This window comes from Phyllobates terribilis, unplaced genomic scaffold, assembly GCF_046119375.1.
Source record: "Phyllobates terribilis strain yellow unplaced genomic scaffold, ASM4611937v1 Scaffold_411__1_contigs__length_1673714, whole genome shotgun sequence".
Classification (NCBI taxonomy): Eukaryota; Metazoa; Chordata; class Amphibia; order Anura; family Dendrobatidae; genus Phyllobates; species Phyllobates terribilis.
Window position 1 is genome coordinate 1,536,071 of NW_027363171.1, and position 6,430 is coordinate 1,542,500.

The following is a 6,430-nucleotide window of genomic DNA, read 5'->3' on the forward strand; positions in this document are numbered from 1 at the left end:
GAACGCCACTTTATAGTTGCAACTAGGAACCTTTTTCGCATCCTGCGGTGCAGGAGCCATGGATGGAGTAGAACATTTGCCATTGGGCAGGACAGGTGTTCTCCTGGAATCTTGCTCCTGAATCTGAGGGATGCAAATCGGCTCCTTACAAGCACTTTGTTCCTTCAGAATGGTTTTGTTCTCAGGAGTTTTCTGATTGTTTCACCAGGTTCAGACATTGCCCACTTGCTCAGGACAAGACTTAAGGCCAAATACTCTAGTATTGTCAGTAGTGTCATCACCGCAACAAAAACTGCGTCACGGAAGAGCCAAAGAGGAAGATTGATGGAAGCTTGATAGGTGCTTCTCCTGAGATCCACGGGTAGTGGGTCATCCTATAATAAAGAAAAAATACATAATAAAGTCCTGTATATTTATACCCAATCCAGTCAAACAGAGAGCCCTTGTTATTATACAGTGATGGATACATTATCAAGCAACTTTCAGAAATATCCCATTGAGAAGATCAGGAAGAAGTTTGGGATTCACCTCCAGGGTCCATGGAATATTATTTACAGTTGGACTTTCATATGACGGACGGTCACGTGTCCAGTATGAGAAGTCCTGCAAGAGGCGATATTCTCATTAGCTGATCCTTGTGACCTCCATATTGATGAGAACATACTCGCCCTCAGTGTACTGTAATGTGGGGGGTAGAGCAACGTAAAGCACAGAAATGATAGGATGATACTCATCATCTCCAGAGGTCTCTCAGCACCAAGGTATGGTCAATGAGATACAAGCTGCAGATGGGCCGAGGCTTCTAATATACCCAGGGGTGACATCACAAAGCCCTCTGTGACATCATTGCACAGTTCTATCCATCATGTCACTGATACTTTGGACCTAACTAAATGTCTAAAAGAGAACCCTTCCACATGATTTCCAATCACGGAGCAGCTTCAGTTTTTCAAGAAAAGTTTAAAAAATATAATCTGTGCTGTGATTGGTCACAATGGCACATGAAGCAGAACGTCTTTAGATCTTTTAAAGGGAAAGTGTCAGCAATTTTTTTACAATTGTAAAGTATTTATATTTATATATAAATACACATATATATTTAAAAAGGTTTTAATGGTATAAAATCTGAAAAAATATTTTAACTGTTTTGATGTTTTCATCTTGTAAACACTAGGGGGAGCAGCTGCTGACATTTCCATGAAAACAGAATACAGCTAGCTCGCATTACGACTGCAGTAAAAGTGGGCGGGATCTGCTCACATGGGTGTGATGTCACTCCTCCCCTTCTGGGCGTTTGCAAAAAGGTAAATGAGACTGTAGTTTAGGATCACAGTGCGGAGCGATCACTGGTGACTGCAAAGTGATATATAAGGGACAACACCAAAGTCATTAATCACTACAAGGACAAAGAAGGAATGTGGGAGTCAGAGGGGTCACCCCACACTTATATCCCCTCTGACTGTCACTTCCTAAGCTCCTTTCCCTGCTATAACCTCTTATTCCCGCAGGTAAATTCTTACAGGACCCCCTCCCCATCCCCTTCCCCTGCCGCAGCTGATTCTAAACGTCCTCCATATGTAATAATAGACAGGTACTCACCGGCAGCCTATGGTAATTCACAGGGTAGAACAGGGTACAGCACAGAAACAATATGGCGATCCTCATTGTCTCCAGGGGGTATCTCAGCACCAAGATATGGCCAATGAGAAATGAGCTCCAGGTGGATGGAGCCCCCTTATATACCCCAAGGGTGACATCACAACGCCCTCTGTGACATCATCACCCACAACATTCCATCACATGACATCACCCAGCACCAGCATCATGTGACCCAGCATAAATAGAAAGTCCTTGTTGCCTATAGCAACTATTCAAAACTAAGTTTAAACTTTTCCAACAGCTAAAGGCGGCTCTGTGATGGCAGTTTCTTCTTGTGGACGGTTGTGATAAATCTGCAGAACATCTACATAACGCGACATGTAGAAAATCCTGTCTTTTCCCCTCTGTTCTTCCTCTGGTGCTACAGAGACGGATAGAAGGAGCTTTTCCAGACCTTACAGTGCACAATATGGGACCTAATCACTGATATCCCAGATCTCCTCAGTACAAGCATACCGCCAACCTATGAGGACTAGAAAGAGGGCGAAACCATGCGGCACGCGTAGTCTGACCACGCCCCTATCCACACCCCAAGCCACGCCCTTTTTATACCTTGGCAGGAGGAGATGTCTGTACAAAGCGCAAGTTATCAAAAGGCTGAAGGAACACTTTATCAACATGAATGAAGGTTTTGAAGGGCATCCACTGTCCCGGCACTACCGGAAGTTCCACAACCAATCTTATAAGGACACTAAGTTTTGTGGGATCCGATTAGTCCCCAGAAAATGGAGGGGAGGTGATTACCTGAGATTAATGTCGCGGATGGAATCCAAATGGATCTTCACATTAAATAGCTTGGCTCTGAAGGGCCTTAATCACGAGAGTCAGCTGTATGCCTTCAACTCGCAGCGGTATATACTGTATGTATTTTTTATCCCAGTACCAATTGAACATTTACATTGCACTTTTATGAACCTCCTTATATTTTATCAATATAATATGTCTTTTGGATATATTCCTTTGAATCCACCTATTTTCTATATGTATTTGTTTCTATACATTGATACCCCTATTGGAGATACAATATAATGTTTTTATTTTTCTCCTTCATTTTTTCCTTTTTATCTCTGGATGGTACTAAGTGCCGAATTTTTACTATCCTGGTAATATACACTGATTAACAGACTGTTTTTTATAGCCATCAGAAATATAAGTATATAATTTTGATTCATTTTTAACTAATTGTGAAAGTTTGAACAAAGTCTTTTTTATTATTATTTTTTTCGCACACAGTCTATTCTTATTGGAATTCTATCTTAGTTCTATTGCACCTCCATATGTCCTTTTGCACCTTCTTGATAGTATTGGATCTTCCTCCATTTCTTTGGTTGTATTATCTTTGTGGGGGGCGTTTGGACTTTATTAGGTTACCAGTTTGACTACCAGCGAGAAGCTGACGAAGAGGAACTGTGAGTCCTCGAAACGCGTAGTTTTTTTTGGCCTATACAGGACATCAAAGGAGAAGGAGAGAGTCAATGCACAGGGATAAGCCCTCCTGATATCCAGAAGATATATATAACCATATCATATTATTGATACAAAATATAAATGCACAGAGTCAATAAAATCACTTAAAAAGACCAAACCCCATCCTTACTTTGCAAGATACCTATTCCAAAGGTGTATCTAGGTTTTCTGGCACCCGGTGCAGCAGGGGCTGGCTGGCACATTTTAGCCTGGGGGGCAAGCACACAGCAGTGGCCCATGAGTAGCGGCCCATCCTTAACATGTTTATTACCAGATGCATCATAAGCCTATATTCACACGACCGTATTGTCTAAGTGTTGCCCGTGAAAAAAGCTGACAGCACTTGGACCAGTTCAGATGAGTGTTTGCAGTGGTCAGACATAGTACATATTATTCTTATGTATTACTATTTTTAAAGCAGATATACCTTTTTAGAGATGTAGTACCAGGGGCGGACCTACCTCCCGTGCAGCCGGTTCATTGAACGGGGACCCTGGAGGGAGAGGGGGCCCCTCCACCCTCCAGCAGGGCTGCCATCATGGCATGACTGCCCTGACTCCAGCATGGGGCCCAGCCGGTCAGGGCCCCCCTCGGAACCCCCCTCTTGTGCGTCTCCTCATGGGCCCCCCCCCTGCAGAACCCCCCGCCGTCACATGACCAGAGATGTGCCTGCGCTCAGCATGGGCCCCATGCTGAGCGCAGGGACATCTCCGGTCATGTGACGGCGCCGGCACAATACTTACCCCTCCCCGTGCCTCCACAGCGTCTGCCGCGTCCTCTGACTGTGACGTCTCAGGTCAGAGGGCGCGGTGACGTCTTTACACCGCGCGCTCTCTCCTGAGCTGTCACATCATAGAGCGGGAAGACGCGCGCAACGCTGGAGTCCAGATCAGCAGCAGGTAAGAAGTGAGGTGAGTATTTTTTTTTTTTTTTTTTATGTATGGGGGCATGGGGCATTTAATGGTGGGGGGAGAGTGGGTGTGACATCCTGCATGGGGCATTATATGGGGGGGGGTGGTGTGACATCCTGCATGGGGCATTATATAGGGGGGGGGGATTGGCATCCTGAATGGGGCATTATATGGGGGAGGGGGGAATTGACATCCTGCATGGGGCATTATAAGAGGGGAAGGGGGAAGTGACATCCTGCATGGGGCATTATAAGAGGGGAAGGGGGGAAGTGACATCCTGCATGGGGCATTATAAGAGGGGAAGGGGGGAAATGACATCCTGCATGGGGCATTATAAGAGGGGAAGGGGGAAAGTGACATCCTGCATGGGACAATATAAGGGAGGGGCGGCGTGACATTCTGCATGGGGCATTATAAGGGAGGCGGTGTGACATCCTGCATGGGGCATTATAAGAGGGGGAGGGGGGAATTGACATCCTGCATGGGGCATTATATAGAGGGTGGGTGTGTGACATACTGCATGGGGCATTATAAGGAGGGGGGGTGACCTCCTGCATGGGGCATTATAAGGGAGGGGGTGGTCTGACATGCTGCATGGGGCATTGAAAAGGGGGGAAGTGACATCCTGCAAGGGACATTATATGGGGGGAAGAGGTGACATCCTGCATGGGGCATTTTATGGGGGGTAGATGTGACATCCTGCATAGCGCATTAAAAGGGGGGTGTCATCCTGCATGGGGCATTATAAGGGGGGAACAGCCTGCATGGAGCGTTACATGGGGGCCAATATTCTGTATGGAGAGTTATATGGGGACCAGTATCCTGTATGGAGCATTATATGGGGACCAGTATCCTGTATGGAGCATTATAAGGGGGTCAGTGTCCTGTATGGAGCATGATATGGTGCCCATAATACTGTATGGAGAACTATACTGTCCGGTCTGCACTGTGCGTTGTGAGGATTCGCCGGTTTCTGAGCTATTGTACAATTTACAATAGATATCGCTCATGTAATGTAGTAAGTGAAATCCTTGGCCTTGTACTATATATATATATTTCTCTGCGGTATCTGGGAATCATGAATCATGGTATGTGTTAAAGGGGCCCACTGAAACTCTGTCGCCCAGGGCCCACAAAAACCTGGAGCCGACCCTGGGGGTAAGTATAACAAGTTGTATTTTTTTTACATACAATTAATTAACTTGGAGTGGGGGGAATCAGAGATGCACGGGGGGATGAGAGATGCACGGGGGGGGGGCCTTCATGCCCCCTATAAAGGGCGGGAGGGGCCCCCAAAAAATTCTTGCACAGGGGCCCACTACAGTCTGTGTCCGCCCCTGTGTAGTACGCTGTGTTTTTCTACACTCCTAAAATAACATATCAGCAGACAGGGGTGGATTAAGAGTAGCAAGGGCCCCGGGCAGTTTAGAAGGCGCGGGCCCCCCCCCCACACCTGATTTATCACGTGACATGTCACATGATCCCCTGTGATAGATCATGTGATAGTTCACGGGAAATTAATTTGGCACAATATTAATTGTGCTGCCCCATCTGAGAGCAGCACAATATTGGTGCAGATACCCTGATTCCAGCGATGTGTCACTTTTACAGCTGCTTGTTGTCATTTTGAGAAAATCACCGTTTTATCTGCTGCAGATCTAGCAGCTCTCTGAATGCTGCGCTCTGTATAGCCCCGCCCACACCACTGATTGGCAGCTTTCTGCCCATGCTCAGTGTACACAGAAATCTACTCATCAGTGATGGGGGTGGGGTCCTACAGAACTTACTAGTCATCTAGTGATAATTACCTTCTGACAAATCAATGATTTTATCAAAACAACACTAAGCAGCCCAGTAAGTGACACATTACTGGAATCAGTGCCTCTAACCCTACATTATGCTGCTCTCAGATTAGGTGGCAAAAACCTGATGACAGATTCCCTTTAAAGGAGCTGTAAAGACAAAAAAGTTTGTATTAAAAAAAATACAAGCCATTTGTGAAATTAACTTTTTTTCATTGTTAATTCACATTAGACTGTATCTTCAACACTTTTGTCAGCAGGTCTTATTACAGACTCTGAATAGGGCAGCTCTCTCCCTCTCCCTCAGCAGAAAGTCACAGCATGGTTAAAAAACGGGATCTTTTATGATTTTCTCATAATAAATAAAAAAGGACATGCAAGTCCTCCAAACTATTTTCCGTTTCTCTATAGGGGAGGTCCTAAATCTTTCTTGTTCTTTAGTTGATCACATGTCAAAAAGGCAAAGCATTTACTATGAACTCGCCTAAAAAAATATACACTTGGAGAGTAATATCATCATCTGCATGCAAATATTCCTTGACTCTAAGGGCTCGCTCACACTGTCGTATAACACGGCCGAATGCTATGTGA